Raw genomic sequence first — 17,860 nt, 5'->3', positions numbered from 1 at the left:
AAGTCAGTTGAGCTGAAACACTCTGAAGTCACACAGTCATTAACACAAAGGAACGGGCTAGAGCACACAAGGGGAGATAGAAATGAGGAACAGTGATACCACTTTTTATGGCCATTAAAATGGATTTCACCTAGTCTGAAACTGACAGGCAAAATTACAAAAAAAATGATTGCTTCTCTCATACCACATCACAGATTTGATTTGTTCAGCAGTCTTCTGAGCATAGATTAAGTTTACTTCTAATCAGCAGAAGAAAAATTCATTTTTCTACATCTTATTCACTAGACTTTTAGCGAAAATAGTGTTCTCCAGAGGTGGTGGTTTAAGGAATCTGCTTTTCACCTTGCAGATATGTAACAGTTGAACGTGAAGAGGAAAGACACTTCTTCCATTAGGAGCTGTATCATCCATTATGATAGCAGATTACAAAAGAGACACTATCAGATTACTAAAAGCCTATGCTTACTGGAATTTTCCTCCTAAATTGTATTAGCAGATGATTGGCTTTTTCTGCAGCTTGAGGAGTATTTTTCTTCCACCCACCATTCCCATATGTGATTGCGGCTCATCTTGCCAGCTCTGTATTTCCAATTTTTAAATAAACCTTAACAAAATTAACGATCTGAAATATGTAATGTGGCAATTAATTAGAAGGGTTAGTTAATGCTAGCATTAAGTGAGTTAAAAGATAAATCCATTAATTGATATAGAAAACCTTCTGAGAACCTGTAGGCCAGATGTAAAAAATGAGTAAATCCAACGCTAAGCAGTTTGGAGGCTGGGATGAAACAACAGGAGCCAAGGAGGAAAAATATGCTGCAGTTTGCATGTGCATTCGGTTTTTGGGAAAACAACAGGAAGAGGATGGGAAATAGCTAACTTGCAAGCAAAACCCTTGCACCTACAACTACATGATCACTGTAGGGTAACAGAAAAGTTCTTTACTGAGACTGTATCTTATTGGAATGTATCAGAGAAGACTGTAGCAGAATTTGGATAACTAGTGCTTTTCTAAGATTTTAATCAATGTAGCAGATGCAAAAACTATTTATTGCTTCACAGAACTGTGAAAGCTTTAAAAATTGTATCCATATTTGCTGGTTGTTATAGTTCTATATCTTTTTTCCTTTTTCCTAGTGAACTTTTTCGATACCAAAAGCTGCTTGCTACCAAGCTAACATGCTATTGTTATGCGAGGCCAGGGCTTAACGACTGCTTCACTGACATGCTAAATAACCTCAACACACCAGCTAAAGTGGTAAGGGAGAATCTCCCCCTACCCCGTAGCTACAGGTGGGGGAGGGAGAGCTCAGGTTTGATTTTTTTTGTTTTTTTTTTTTTTTGTTGTTTTTTGTTTTTTTTTTCTCTTTCCCTCGATGGGGTGGGACTTGGCTGTTTGGCCGGATCTCGGGAGCGGTGTGTGGGAGCGAGCTGCGAAGTTTCGCCTCCGAGGCCCTCTCGTCCTGCTTTGCCTACGGCCCGGGTGCCCCTCGGAAGGACCGGGGGAGCTCCGGTGCGTTCTCCAGTGAGAGAGTCCCTGCGGTGCTTGTGGTAGCGGGCCGCACACCGCCTCTGCTGTCACGGAGGCTTCCAGCATCTTGTGAGTTTTCCCTTTTTTCCGGGTCCCCCTGCTCTTCGCCGGAGGGACTGACATGCCCTTCCCCTGCCAGCCACCGCCCCCCGTGGCCGAGGGCTGAGCCCGCCCGGCCGCTTCAGACCCGCCATTGGCACGTGGGGTTCGCCTGCAGCGCCCCCTGCCGGCCATCGGGCGGCAAGGCAGCCCCGCCTCCCGGGGCGCCGGCGCCCCCTGCTGGCTCTGGTTATACCTGGGCCGAAAGGCAAAAACGTCTTTGATTGTTTTTGGTGACAGTTCCGGGATTGTTGCCTCTTTGTTTGTTGTGTTACCTACATATATATATATTCTTTAATAAAGAGCTGTTGTTTTTATTTTCCACACCATTCGACTGGAGCTTTTTAATTTCGAAGTTATTAACTACTCAGAGGGAGGAGCTTGGCTTTTTCCCCCATATCCTGCCCTCCTAACGAAACATTTCTGTCTCATTAAACTGAGACACTGGTAACTAAAGTTAATTGTCATAAATTCAGAAAGCGTCTTTCAAAGGTCATAATAACTACATTTTATAAGCTCTCTAGCTTGTCAGGATGAACATATAGTAAACAATAGTAAACATTGCTAGTAGTAAACTCTAGACTAAACTACCTAATGACCTGTATCTACCTTCTGTTTCTTATGTGACTGAGGTCAAGATGGGTACACTGTTGTTCTGAACTGATAGCATTACACACCATGCCTTGTACCATCCTACTCTACAAAATAGGCAAAGCAGCGATGAATGGGTACTTAGATTCAGCCTGCAGCTAAGAAATACATGTAATAATCTCTAAGAACACCTCACCACATTCTCTGAATGCAGAAAGAGCTTAATATTATATTCAGAATACATTCTATTAGACATGATTTATATCACTTTATTTAGTATGTAGGAACCTAATTGATTGTTTATATTTAACCAGAACTTGCTTCACAAGTGCTTTTGCATGCTGAGCCCTTTAATCCAGATCATACACACCTTCATTGGTGGAGCTCAGATGGGAGTAAATGAGATAAAGAGCTTTATACTGGGTGTATGTCTCATTTGTGTGGTTTGTGCTCTTTCAGCTTTCCTTCTTGTAGACTGGGAGCTGTCCCTAGACTTTTGAGAGCTGTGTTTCAGGTTGATACAGCAATCCCATGGCAATGCTTGTGCAATGAGTCCTGAGGTCAGGTAAGACTTTGAGGCGGGTGTGCTTTATAAAGATTTCTGCTTTATAAAGAGTTCTGCTTTATAAAGAGTTCCTGATTTTAAAAGCTTCTGAGTTTTCTTTAGAAGGGCCAGTTTTAGGTAAAATGAGAGCAAAATCTTATTCTTTTAGTAGAAAGGAATAGCCAGATAGAATAGAAATAAAGGCAGTTTATCCTTAACACTCTTCCTTCATTTTCAACAGGTGATGGGTTTTTGCTTCAGCCAATTTGGTGGCATTTTCAGTTTCCTCAAATGTTGTGCAACACTTTTTTGCTGCCCAGCAAGTACACTTGATCTAGTAAAGCCTATTTGTTGTCTACGTCTCTCACACTATGTCTATATTAATAAGCAACAAAGGAGAATATAAGCAGTTCTGGAAAGAAAAGTAATTGTTTTTGAGCACCCAGAACCTATGTTGTGCAGGTTTTGGATGTCTTATTTCAGGCTAGGTCTATTCTGCTCCCATGCCAGTTGGTTGTTGAAGCACCATGACCCAAGTTTATGTTGACCTTAGCAAGGTGCACATATCCTAGTTTAATTTCATCTAAAGGGATTGATTTTGTGTGGTCTGAGACAACTCTGTGGTGCAAATAAAAGCCTGTTAACTGGGGAAAATTAGGAGATTAGCACTGAAAGGGCATTCATAATCCAAGCAAATATACCAATAGAGGCTCGCTGTTTGTGAGTTACAGGTTCTTACCTCCTTGATTTAAGTCTCATTTATTCACCTACTATACCCATGGTTTGACATTTTCTCTCCCTTGAGAATGAAAAAAATTGCTCTGTAGAGATATCTCTGTCTTTTTCTAGAGGGTTCTGTCTGCCTTGTGAAATCTTGTAGAAAGCTGAACATATATCTGAGAATATTTCACAGAACCTTCTGAGTTGAAGGGACCCAAAAAGATCATTAAGTCCAACTCTTTAGTGAATGGCCCATATGGGGATCAAACCCACGGCCTTCATGTTTGTTCTTAACACCATGCTCTAACCAACTGAGCTGATCTCAGGTTATCATTCATATGTGTATATGTATCTATAAGTATTATTATTTCTTCCACAGCCCATGTGAATTAGAGGTGATGAGACAGCCCCTTCCTCTAATGGGATGGACTAAAAAAGTATATGAAATAGGGAAAAATAATTCTGAAGGCCTTTCCTCTAACAGTTCGAGTGGATCAAGACAATGGAATCTCTCAGGTGAGGACTTCTCATTGGCTAGAATAAAGAAAAGCAGAAGAATACTGTTTTGGAAATGTCTGGAAATAACCTGAATGTTGTGGTTGAAATAAATGAAGTATAGAGATAGCTTAAGTAAAATAAAATCATTCCATTTACTGTTATGTTTGTAAAGAGACTAGATATGGCTTAGACACTTAATGACATTTAAAAATATTTCAAAATCTTTATCGTGTATCTCAAGATCTTAAATATGAAGCTGCATTTTTTTTCTTCACCTGCACAAGGAAAGTTTCATTCAGTGAAAAATCTTCCATAAAGGAAAGAAAAAACCCAACTTTAAGTCAGTTTGGAGAGAAGCTCGTTGTATTGCCTTATACATTTTGTTCTGGGCACCTGAGCAGGGAACAATGCACCACTTTTCAGTAGAACAAAAGATTCCTTCATTGCCCAAATGCTGGGAAAGATGACAGCTGCAAAATTGGAGCCTCAGAGGACAGGTAGCTTGCATGAGTCCTAATAGGAAATGGACTATTCATTAGACTTTAATGTCTAACCCTATCTACTTCCAACTGAAGTAAGATTAGCCTCCTTTAGAAACATCTACATGTTTTCCTAGATGTAATATAATCCTAGATGACTTTGCTTGTGAGGAACCTGATGCAAAAGTAGAGATAACAATGTGTCATACACTGGTGTATATTAGAAAAGTTTAAAATTTTAATATCCTAAAACTATAAATTATAATTCCCTTTGTATGTGAATTTGTGTTCTTTCAACTCAGACTATCTCAAGTAAATTCTATGAAGCAAAAGGTATTAATAATATGTCAGTACAACTTAATTCCTTAGTTGTAGACCTTATATAACTTAAAAACAAGACTTAGGATAAATGTTATTTATGTGCTTTCATGTTAAGTAGAAGCTAGTAATTTAATTTTTTTTGTCAGAAAAATATTATTAGCCTGTAAATCTATTTCAGACTTCCTCACTGTTGCAGTGGTAGAAAGTGACGTAAAAGGATGGTAAGTGACAACTAGGCACTAAATTGCAAATACTAGGAGTGTTTAAAGGCAAGGGTCAGACTTTTGCACTTTTCATTCACTACAGATGTAAGTAGGTTTGCCATTGTTTTGCTTTCACTGTTCACGAGACATGGAAATATGGTAACTATAATAATTGAGAAAAAAAATACTGAGGGCTATTCTTGCTCAGTTTCATAATTTTTTTCCAGGAGTTTAATTTGTGTAATTTGAAGCTGAAGTTTGAACCTTGAAGGTTTTTCAGGAAGATGCATAGCAACTGATTATGCCAGATTCTGTAAATTCTTAACAATTTCTGTTAAGACAGTGGTTTTATGCTACATTTAAAGATTAAACTATAAATAGGTCGTACCTTCTCATTAAAAGCCTTTTCTGTGCTGGTTAAACCTGAAGAGATTTAAAAATTGGGTCCACAAATTTGAATTCCTTTTTCATGTTTTCTAGCATATACACACAGGTATATGTGATAGGTGACTATAATATTCACAATATCCTTGCCCAACAGTTCAAAAGAAGTTCAGATGAACTGTCATATTCACCTTCTCAGTTCCTGCCTGTTGATGTGCACATAGTTTTATACAGACTATTTCACTTTAGACTGTAATTGTTGCAAAGGTAGTTGTTTTCATGTGTACAAACAGGTGAAAAATGGAAGAGCTATCAATTTTGCAGCTGTTATCATGAACCTGGGCTTCCTGTGTATGAGCAGTGTTGCAACACCTTATGAAAGGAGCTTAAACCAGAGGTGAAGGAGGGACTGGACAGAGGAGAAGAAATATTTCAACAGCCCCAAAGACAGGCAAAAGTAAATATGTACAGTTTACATGAATTACAGCAGTGTTCTCCAAATTCAAAACCCATCTTGTTCCCACCTACTGTCACTGTTCTGATGGAACAATGATGTAGACTGATGTAGAAATGATAATGAATGAATAGTCTGATGGTAGGAAACATCAGCTTGGAGGTTTTTTTTGTGGAGAGTAAGTAAAGTTGTCATGAAATAAAATAAATGTTGAAAAATTAATGTGGAATGGAGGGAAACAGAGTAGGGCCAACAAGGATTAAAAGGTGTGCAGTGAAGTTGAAAAGAAGAGGCTGTTAAAGGGGAGAGTTCAAATAGTGATTTAAAGTTCAATTCAAAATGCAGATAGTCCTCTGACTGTCATGTAGACTCAGTTAAGCTGTTCTTGTTCATGCTGTTATTCTATTAAACAGACTGAGTCTCAATGGTCTGACATGATTTTTGCTTTTACTGTATGCTGTTTCCTCAGTTATGAGTGACAGAGGAGTTTTATGTGCAGACACTGCAGCTTAAAAGGGGAGAGGTGTTGACAGGCTGCTCTTTGTGTGTGGTCCTCTTGCTTTGGCATTCTATTGATCCGTTTGGCTATTTGATCTGACAGGGCATGATGCAAAAATTGTCTATTTTCTACGTTGTGAAAGTGCTGGTAGACCTGTATCTTAAGGGACATTCCTACCAAAGTCAGTATTCTGTTGGTATGAGTGTAGGAAGGTTGAAGGAATGGCCAGATGGCTTTGCATGGTCACTGAATTATAGCATTTACAAAGTTCTTGAAAGTTGTGTCTGTGGTTTTTATAAAAATAGGGGGAGGACTGAAAGCTGTCAAAGACTAATAGACTTTCATCTAGATGTGTTTTTGTAGTAACATTACCCTGTGGTACAGTGGTTCTTCAGACCTTAACCTTTCTTTTTTAATTCATTATCTGTCTCATAAGATGCTGTAAATCTTGTTCTGAGCTTAAACTTATAATTCTCTTCTGCCTGTAGATGCAGATCAGAAATACACTTGTGGTCTAGTGAAAGAGTGTACTTCCGTAAAATGCTTCATAGAACAGGTCTGTAACTTTTTCTTTTATATGCAAAGCTGATAACTTCTTTATGAAAAATGATGCCGTAAACGCCTATGAGAACTACAATATAGGAAGGAAGTAAAAAGGAGTCTGAAGAAAATAAGGCCTTTTAAGCTAATTTCAGCAATTTCCTAATTGTTCTGTTTATTAATAGATCTTTAAATCCTCTGTCACTACTTGCCAACAATGTTTTATGTGCAGGGACAAAAAGGACAAAAAACTCACTAGTACTTCTCTTATGATCTTCGGTTAATAGTCAGTGAATAGCATGAGAAGGCATCCTCTTGACAGTCCCCTACTTGATAAATGGTATGGGTGGTGGACCCTTGAATGAAGAAAGTCAAAGAGCATTCTTGGTCTCTAACAGCATATAATAGTAAGCTTTGGCTTAAGGATGGTTGATATGGAAGGCTAAGGCATCTATCTTCTTGAATAAAGGTGCTTATTTTATCCACTTTCTATTTCCTTTAAGATCTTAGGTCAGTTTAGGTGCTAATCCAATGATTCCAAATTTTAAGTCAACCCAAATATCAGATGATATTAAATATCCCACCATGTAAAAAACCCAAACCTAAACGAACAAACAAAAACCCAACCCCAAACAAAAAAACCCCACAGGATTATCTTTGTTCTAATATTTAGCATTGATATAGAGTCATAGAATGGTCTGGGAAGGAAGCAACCTTAAAGATCATCTAATGCCAACCCCCTTGCCATGGATAGGGACACCTTTCACTAGATCAGATCACTCAGAGATCCATCCAACCTGGATATAGCCTCTCTCAATAATTATCCCAAAAATCTTTACTAAACTGAAGCTTTGCAATGGTCCTGTTCTACATTAGAGCATTTCTCTGAAGCCTACATCAGAGTACACCCTTAAATCAGTACTATTGTTTGCCTATGAATTTTGTAATGTTCATCCTCTACATTGCCAGAAGTTAATGGGCTAGGTTTAATGGCTCAGAAAGAGAATCCCAAAGAGATCTCCCACAGACAATTCTTGACTGTCATGAAGTTAATACTTCTTTTCCCCATTGAGTTCAGTGCTATCAAAATGAAATATTGTAGGACTTAAATCTGGTAAGGACACTGGGTTTTAAGTGGGGTATTTCTTTTCCTCTGCTTTTCAACTTTGCAAAATATATTATTCATATTATGGAAAATCTGATATCCTGGAAATTTTACTGTCTAGTAGACTAGATAGATCACTGCTTGCCTTGAGAATGGAAGTGATAACAATTGAAGGCTACTGTCATGTCCTGTGAGTCAGTGGCTTTATCGCAGTTGTTCGTATCACTTTACTGGGGTGTGGAGGAGCCTTGTTACCTCAGGAGAAGGCTCTGTCATTCCTCTGGGAACCCCGGGGCATAGAAGCAGGAGTGCCTGGCAGGGCAGGATTGGAGCCCATTGCTTGGGATATTGTGATCATCCTGTATTTTCAGATCTGCACAGTATCTGTTCTTGTGGTCTTTGTCATGATAAATATATTTCATGTAATCTAATGTAGTTTTTAGCAAAAGCCCATAAATTATTTCTGTTACAAGCTTCTTAAAAAAATTACTTCTTTACAATAGCCCTTTCAAAGCTGGAATAAGCAGTCTACTGAGAAGGCATGACTTTCCTGTAACTTTTCTAAGAGGTTTCTTTCAGTTATAGATTCTTCTGTATTTCCATAACATGTAATTACTTTATGGAGGAAAGAAAAGAGGAACACTGGTCTTGCATTATGTCCAGTTTCACACATGAGCTTGTCATCATCATCACATAGAACTTTTCTCTGCAGCTTATACAATCAGGAATGTAAGGATTACACAGAGTGTATCATATACATTATACTACTTCCTGACAGTCTAAAATATCACAGAGCACAACAGTAGTGCCTCCCTTGGAATGACTGCTGACTTTCTTTTGTCAGACCCAAGAAGATAAATCACATAAGCTTCTTAAAACTGGAATAATAATCTTAGGTGATTATAACAGCTGATGAAAGCTGATGATGTGGCTTGTTGCCACATGCTGATTTCCTGTCATTCCAGGTAATGTTGTTTGACCAGTTACTGGCAAAGTTTCCTTCTCAGGACCTTGCTTTTGTTGATTCTTTGAAATAACAAGCCTCAAAGCTTCCAATTTAATGAATCTATTAGATATATTCAATCTCTTCTTAGCTGTTAATACTTCCCTGAAATGTTAAATTTAGTTTTAGATTGAACAAAATGCCACTTTGTTGCAGTGTTGTCAAAGATAAAGTAATTCTCTCAAAGGTTTAAAGCCAGAACTTTACAGTAAAGTGGTAAGTTCCTTGTCTGTGGTGAATCCCTACAGAATTATCAGTCTCATTCTTATATCTACAGTATTATTATACCTTGTAAGTTGAAGAACAGAAATTAGTATTGATGTTAGTGTTGCTTAGTTAACATTGCTGAGCGGTAAAAGGCATATGTGTTCTTTGTGAATGGATTTAGTACTATGATTAGGCTCATGGATTTAACTACATATATTATAACAAATCTGGAAATTTTACATCAATTCAGGAAAAATAGAGAAAACCAGAGGTTTTGAAATGAAATATGAAATAGAGCATCTTCGGAGTAGCCCTTATACTGCTCAGTTTGGTGTGTCTTTATTTTACCTTGTATCCCTCATTCTTAACTGTCAAGTATAGTTTTGTTTGACCAAAAAAGCCCTAGTTGTAACAGCTAAGGCATAGAAAGCCTGAGGGGGGTGGGGGGGACACAGATGGGTGATTTCTGACTAGCTTTTAGGATTTTAAAATAAATTAAACCATAATTCTGTTAAAGTAATACTCCAGTTAATAGTTTTTGTATTCAGGCTGTCTCTCTTGGAAGGAGAGTTAACAATATCGAACTTTTTATAAGGTATCAGTTCCAGGATGGTATCTTTAGATTACTACAGATAAGTTTCAGAGTTATATTAGATGAATGAAGCAATTCACATTTTCCTAAATTTTTTTTCTTTGTTTGTATATGCAGTGAATGTGCATCTGCCTTCACTGGGCTCATGTTTATTTTTCTTTTTGCTTGTCAAGGCAGATTTTGTAGGTGTAAAATTAAAAAATCTTTGGTTTGTGGGCCTCAGTCTCCAAATTCCCTAACATGACAAGTTTTCTGATGCTAGGCTAATTTCTTGAAGTTTTTTCCTCCTAGTGCATCCTGATAAACAATATTTGGACTTCAGCTCTAAGGCGTATGAGGTTTCTTCTGTGTATTTGAAGCTACAGTTAAATTAGTTTTGTTTTATGGAGAGGGAATTCAGTAGTCAATATAACACTCGCCCTGTAATATGAAGCAGTACTTGTCATACTATAACTCCATTTTAACACAATTTCAAAGCTTTTGCTGCTTATTTTTCTTCAGAAGTGCAGCTAGAATTTTGAAAAGCAAAAGACCTTCCAAGATATATTTTGAATCTTTCTGAGATGAACATATTTATTCAATCAATGGGTAAATTTGTATTATTCCTCATCTGAGCCACAATTCCTCAAGTGTGGTGGCAAATTTATACTTGCCAGCAGTGATATTACACTGGTCCTCTTGTTTCACATTATTTAGTGCTACAGTGGTAACAGCTCTTCTAAAATATAATAAGTGTGCTATCTATCGGCTGTAATATATTTTTAATGATATTTACCTACTTTTAAAGAATGTGCAAATCTTGAGTTTTGGATGGTTTGTTCGGTTTGCACAAGTAGAAGCTGCTCTCTGGGACAGATTCTTCCTTGTCCTGAACTTCATTATCACTTGTACTGAAGCAAAGGGAATGATAACACTAAAAATTCCTCGATAATGCTGACAGTAATAAATTTAACTAGAATTTATTTAACTAGAATCTTCTATTGAAAATTTGAACCCTTCAGGCTGCCTATTACATTATGTTCTTTACTGACTAAGTTATCTAAGATGCTATTGAAGCAACTGCTTCACCTATATAGCAAGACAAGAGCAACAGGGAGACTTTGGCTTTTCCACCTGCAAAACCTAACTAACAATAATAATAATAATAATAATAATTAGTCTCAATTTTGAGTTGCATGAAGGATGACAGCTTGTAGCTTACCTTTCTATTAAGTGTGAAAGCAAAAGGGAGATGTTAATAGATGGTCAATTTGTTCCAAATGTATATAAAGCCAACAGCAATGACTGTGCATTAAGGACAGGAGAATGAGGTCAGTTGTAATGCAATAAGATAACGGATTAAGAAATATATTTTATTTATTTGTCTATGTAGCTGAAATCCTGACAAAATTAGGATGATATATGCTAATGAAGTCAACTGGATTTTTATCTTTAGGAATCTTTAGATGCCTCATACTTTTTTGATTTGTTTCTATATGTTTCAAATATAGGCATAACATTTTAGAATATTTTTTGAAAAGAGTAATTCAGATTGCACTTTTGAGGAAATCCATTGCTAATTTTTAATAGCTATGATCTGAGTAAGATTTTAATGATGGTTACTAAATGTGTTTCAATAAGCAATAGGATATAGATGTAAAAAGATAGGACATAACACCAAAAGTATTAAGTGCTGACCTCTAAAATTAAGTTAAAATCTTACACATACATCTGTATCTTGAGATATGGCTTCAACTAGCACATTTCAGTCTACCATTAAAAGGAATTGTCCTGCTGTTTTCCCTACTTTAAGCTGCACATGCCTATTACAGCCTAGTTGCAGTGAGAGAATATCTGAAGGCTATTTATTACTGCTGTTGCAAGGTTAACTTTCATCTGAATCAGTGAAATGACCTGACAGATATTGCCTGATGGTTTATGTACTGTAACAGGACAGCAGCAGAAATAGGCATCCATGGACATTGCAGAAGGCACTCTATACCTTCAAGTCACAGACTGAGACAGACTGCCAAAGCTAAATGGGAAGTTACAGCAAAATTTTTGGCGTGACTTTATTTGATAAATACACTAATCTATTTAAAGGAAATTCTCATTCAGTAAACATCAGGTTTCAAATAAGTGGTATCCATTAAAATTAGGGTGATTGCCAATCCTGTGTTTTAATACTCAGACACGTAGGGTTCATTTAACAGGAAGTTGCAGGTGGAGCTCTCTCAGTTCAGGATAGAGTTTGGAGGACAGAGCTTATTAAGGTAGAGCTACTAAATGAGCAAATCCTTGAATGTTTAAATCCACATTCAGAGCATGAAAAATGTAACAGCAGATCTGACATTTAGCTACAAATGCTAATGGCAATGCCAGCAATGCTAGTTTGAATCTGAGAAGGTTTAAAAAGGCCCTGGTTAATTGAACTGACTATTTTGAGTTGCTACTGTTTGAGTGATTTGCCATATGCTTCACTGTCACTAATTGTAACTGTGCCAGTCAGATCCATCTGTTTTATGGCACACCCTATAAAACATATAATTTTCCAAGAGTAAATCTATTTTACAGCCATCCTCTTTCAAGTAACTTAGAAAAAGATTATAGGCTGCAATTCAGCTTTATCATGCTACCAACTTCAGCATTTTAGCTTAATAGTCTGCCAGACTACACAAACAAAATTGTTATGGGATGACTAGAAAAAACACAATACATGGAGAATTTGGAAAAAAATGCTGAACTATTCCCTCTGGACATAAAAAATAGTCTGCTTAATTTTTGGGTTTTTTTGCCAGTACTAGCAGTTATGATTAGCCGTTTAGGCCGTCTTCAGCACTTGATGAATAACTAAGAACACGTGGCCTGGAAAGTATTGGACAGATAAGCCTCAACTGATAAAATGCAAACCTATGATTTATATAGTACAATTTCCGTAAGAAATGCTAAGTATTAGTCATGAGTGAATGAAGATCTACCTGTATTTTCTGTATTCCTCTACTGCAAGTCATCAGTAAACATTTTGATAATATACATATACAAAGTCAGGAATTATCTATTTCTCGATGTGTTTTAGATAAATATTTTGTTACTAGATGTATCACAATAAGTGACACTGAATGATAGGAATAATTTGATATGGCAGAAAATAAATTTAGGCTAAGTGAAATCACAGCAAAAGCAGGCAGCTAAGATGACTTACTGCTTGAGGGCATGAGGAATGGAAGGTAGACTTTCGCATTACAGTGAAGCAATGAAAAAAAAAAGCAAAGAGGTTGAGTTGATTGACAGAAATGTTTGAACTGGAAAGGAAAGAAAGCACAGGTAAAATTTTAGTTAAAAAAATGTGGGTGTTAAAACTGGAATAAATGTAAATCTGCCCAAGATAACTATTAACATAGCTATCTGCAATATGCATGTGACATCAAAAATGGATAGAAAAGTATCTGGATTTAATATTAAAATGCTGTCTATTGTTACAAACCTTTCAGAATAGGTCATCTCTACCTCAAATATTTTATTTCACTCAAAACGTCTGTGGACTAAGAGCAGTTACAGCTGTCTAAGATCAATTACATGAGGTGTTGGCTACAATGTACCACACCTGAAATGTTTCTACACCAATGGACTCAGCATTAGGAACAAACAAGAGGAGCTTGAAGCTATGGCACAGTCCCAAAATTTGACATCATTGGCATAAGTGAAACCTAATGGGATGCGACCTGTGGCTGGAGTGCGCTGTTGGATGGTTACAGGCTCTTCAGGAGGGATAGGCAGGACAGAAGAGATGGACCAGTGGCACTGTATGTAATAGAGGGGTTAGAATGTGTGGAGCTCACAGTTGAGAGCCTCTGGGTAAGAATCAAGGGGCAAGTAAATAACATGGATCTCATTGTGGTAATCTACTATAGACCTCCTGGCCAGGACGATGACATCGTCGAATTATTCTTTAGGGAACTAAGGGACACTTTCAAGTCAACTGCTCTTGTCCTTATGGAGGACTTCCACTTGCCAGAAATTAACTGGGAACATCACACAGGTGGTACAACCAGGCCAGAAGATTTCTAAAAACCTGGATGACAACTTTATGGAACAGATCCCAAGGGAACCAACTCAGAAAGATGCCCTCCTTGATCTGCTGCTGGTCAACAGAGTGGATCTTGTGAGTGAAGCAGTGATTGGCAGCCATCTTGGATGAGTGAATGAAGACTTACCTGTATTTTCTATATTCATCAAATCTCTGTTGGCAGGAGGGAAAGTGGATGCAAACCCTCAACTCTGGACATGAAGAGAGCAGACTTCACACTGCTCAGGGAATTAGTAACTAAGGTCCCCTGGGAATATGTTTTTGCAGGTGCTAGGGTCCATCAGTACTGGTTGCTTCTCAAACATCACCTCCTAAGGGCAAAGGAACCATCAATTCCCAAATGCTGGAAGTCAAACAGGCAATGCAAAAGGCCGGCTTGGCTGAACAGGGATCTTCTCTTGGAAATAAGGCAAAAAAGGAAAGTGTCTGCCCAGTGGAAACAAGGTCGAGTGATATGGGAAGAATTCAGAGATGCTGCTTGCTGCTGTAGGGAGAAAATTTGTGTGGCCAAAGCTCAGCTGGAGTTGAAGCTGCCAGAAATGTGGGGGACAATGAAAGAGTTTTTTCAAATATATTAATGGCAATAGGCAGTGTAGAAATATCATCAACCTGTTACAGGATGAGGATGGTCACTTCACAAACAGGGACAGAGGCAAGGCAGGCAGGTTTAATGTTTCTCTGCCTCTGTCTTCAACATGATGATCGACCAAGGGGGTCTCAGTGCCCTGAGCTGGAGCACCATGACTGTGAGAATGATTAACTCCCAGTTGACCCTGAAATTGTGCAGGATCTGCTGCTCCAGCTGTATCCCTACAAATCTATGAGACTCGGTAGGATTTATCCTGGAATCCTCAAAGACCTGGCTGATGTAACCTCAAAACTTCTCTCGATGATTTTTGAGTGGTTGTGGGAATCCAGAGAGGTGACTGGAAGTTGGCGAATGTTGTCCAGATTTTCAAGAAAGGCAAGAAGGAGGATCCTGGTAACTACAGGCCTCTCAGTCTCACTTCAGTGCCTGGTAAAGTTATGGAGATTATTCTAAAACACCTGAAAGACTGCTGTAATTTATCACAGCCAGCACGGCTTCACGAGAGGAAAGTCCTGCTTATCAAACCTGATTTCCTTTTATGACAAGGTAACCCACCTAACTGATCAAGAGAAGCAAGTTGATGTCATCTTTTTGGATTTCAGTAAAGCTTTTGATACTGTCTCTCACAGGACCCTTCTGAACAAAATGTCCAGCATAGAGCTGGATAAACACATGATGTGGTGGGTGAGCAATTGGCTCATGGGTCAAGCACAGAGGGTAACAGTGAATGGGGTAACATCAGACATGTGACCTGTCACAGGGCCATTTTAGGCCCTGTGCTCTTCAGCATCTTCATAAATGACTTGGACGCAGGACTGGAAGGGATACTAAGGAAGTTTGCAGATGACACAAAACTGGGAGGAGCTGTTGACTTCTTTGAAGGCGGAGAGGCCCTGCAGAGAGACCTTGACAAATTAGAGGACTGGGCAATCACCAACCATATGAAGCTCAACAAGAGAAAGTGCCGGATTCTGCACCTGGGATGGGGCAACCCTGGATGTTCATACAGACTGGGGAATGAGGTGATGGGAAGCCAGTGCTGTGGAAAGGGACCTGGGGATCCTGATTGACCATAAGTTGAATACGAGTCATTGTGCCCTGGCAGCCAGGAAGGCCAACTGTGTCCTGGGGGGCATCAGGCAAAGCATCGCCAGCCGGCTGAGGGAGGGGATTGTCCCACTCTGCTCTGCACTGGTGCAGCCTCACCTTGACTATTGTGTGCAGTTTTGGGCACCACAATATAAGAAAGTTGTTAAGCCATTAGAGACTATCCAAAGGAGGGCAATGAAGATGGTGAAGGGCCTTGAGGGGAAGCTGTGTGAGGAGCAGCTGAGGTCACTTGGTCTGTTCAGCCTGGAGAAGAGGAGACTGAGGGGAGACCTCATTGCAGTCTACAACTTCCTCATGAGGGGAAGAGGAGGGGCAGGCACTGATCTCTTCTCTGTGAAGTGACCAGTGACAAGACCCAATGGAATGGCCTGAAGTTGTGTCAAGGGAAGTTTAGGTTGGATATTAAAAGAAGGTTCTTCACCCAGAGGGTAGTTGGGCACTGGAACAGGCTCCCCAGGGAAGTGGTCACAGCACCAAGCCTGACAGAGTTCAAGAAGTGTTTGGACAATACCCTTGGGCCCACGGTGTGACTCTTGGGGAGGGTCCTGTATAGGGCTAAGGGTTGGACTGGATGATCCTTATAGGTCCCTTTGAACTCAGCATAATCTGTGATTCTGTGAATTATTACATTCTTTATCAGTTTTCATATTGTACATATGATCTCTTAAAAAAATGCATTTGAATTTAAAATCTATTGTTTTTTACATAAAAGATTTAAGACTGCTCAATATGGAGAAATGTTTTGGAGCTGGTTTTGCTCTGTTTTTCCATAAGCTGAATGATACATTTGTACTTTTCTTTATCCTTTCTTAACACACTAAATGAATGGTTCGCCAGGAATTACTGAACCTACTGTATTGCCAATTCAATAAATCCAAACTCTGCTAGAATTCATGGTGTAAGTTAACTGCTTTATTTCACTGATGAAAAGGAACTCCTAGGAAAATGTTTAGCTTCTATTTTAGGCTTATGAAAGTCTTAAGTATGTGCCTTGAACTGCCATAGCATCTAGATAAAATATTTTGTTTCTTCTCTTTCTGCTTTTGTACCTGGGCTATGGTCTTCATGTGACTTTATTCTGAATCTAGGCAGTGTCAGAGAGGAGATGTGGGATGAGCCATGGGGGATCAATTGTTGCTGGTGGTTTCTGCTCTCTGGTAGGTGTGTTTGCATTTGAAGGAAGGCACAGTACCATTGGAGGCTGTAGAGGAAAGAGAGGGAGTTCTGTGTTTACATCATTTTAAGTCTCTTGTTTGCTCTCCGTCCTGAGCAGTGACAAATAGCACTTGTTTGGGAATCACTACCCATTCTGTTCTGCTCCTTGTGTGCCTCTCTGAGTCAAACCGTTGTATCCCAGGCATTTAGTGATATGTGGTTTAAACCCAGCTGGCAACTGAGCACCATATAGCGACTCACTTGCTCCCAACACCTGTGCCTGTGGGATAGAGAGGAGAATCATGGGAAAAAAAACCTCACAAAAAAAATCAAAACTTGTGGCTTAAGAAAAGAACATTTTAAGAATTGAAAACAAGTAAAATATAATAAACTAATGCTAATAATTGTAATAAAAGAAAAAGAACAATCAAGAAAAACAAGTGATGCACAATACAATTTCTCATCACCTGCTGACTGATGATTAATTGGTCCCTCAACATTGATCAGCTGCTCCTGGGCAAACCCCACCCAGTTTACAAAATAGGCATGACATTCTGTAGTAGGGAATATCCCTTTGGTTGCCCAGATGGATGGTAGATGCCGCATGCCTGGAAGTATTCAAGGTCATCTTAGATGAGAGGCTGACCAATCTGATCTAGATGAAGATGTACCTGCTCATTTCAAGGGGGTTGAACTAGATGACCTTTAAAGGATGCTTCCAACCCAAACACTCTGTGATTTTATGATTTAACCTGTGTATGCTTATTACAAGTATTACAGGTAAGCTAAGCTTAATTTGGAAAAGCTGACACTTTACAGAGTTACAAATGCAAATGTTATAAAACTTAATAATAGAGTAGTCTGCTTTAATATTTTGCGGTGGAAACACCAGTTAGAAACCACAGACTAAGAAGAGATTATCGTGTAGGTAATATTATGACTTACATTATAAAATAAAATTCAGCTGAGATCCCACTATATAAGTTGGATATCACTGGAAATCTGGTGTAAGCAGTACATAACCTCTCCTGCCTTTATATCTTCCCTGTTCTGGTTTTTCAAGTGATAAAGTTCCTTCATTTCCTGGGGCAATGAAGTCCTCTAATCTGGCACTTTACCCATCTACTGCAAGCCATTGTTACTACTGTCCTATAGAGACAGTACATTCCT

Source organism: Neopelma chrysocephalum, unplaced genomic scaffold, assembly GCF_003984885.1.
Source record: "Neopelma chrysocephalum unplaced genomic scaffold, ASM398488v2 Primary Assembly neopelma1_42, whole genome shotgun sequence".
Lineage (NCBI taxonomy): Eukaryota > Metazoa > Chordata > Aves > Passeriformes > Pipridae > Neopelma > Neopelma chrysocephalum.
The sequence above is the reverse complement of the archived record's forward strand: the minus strand, read 5'-3'. Positions refer to the sequence as shown.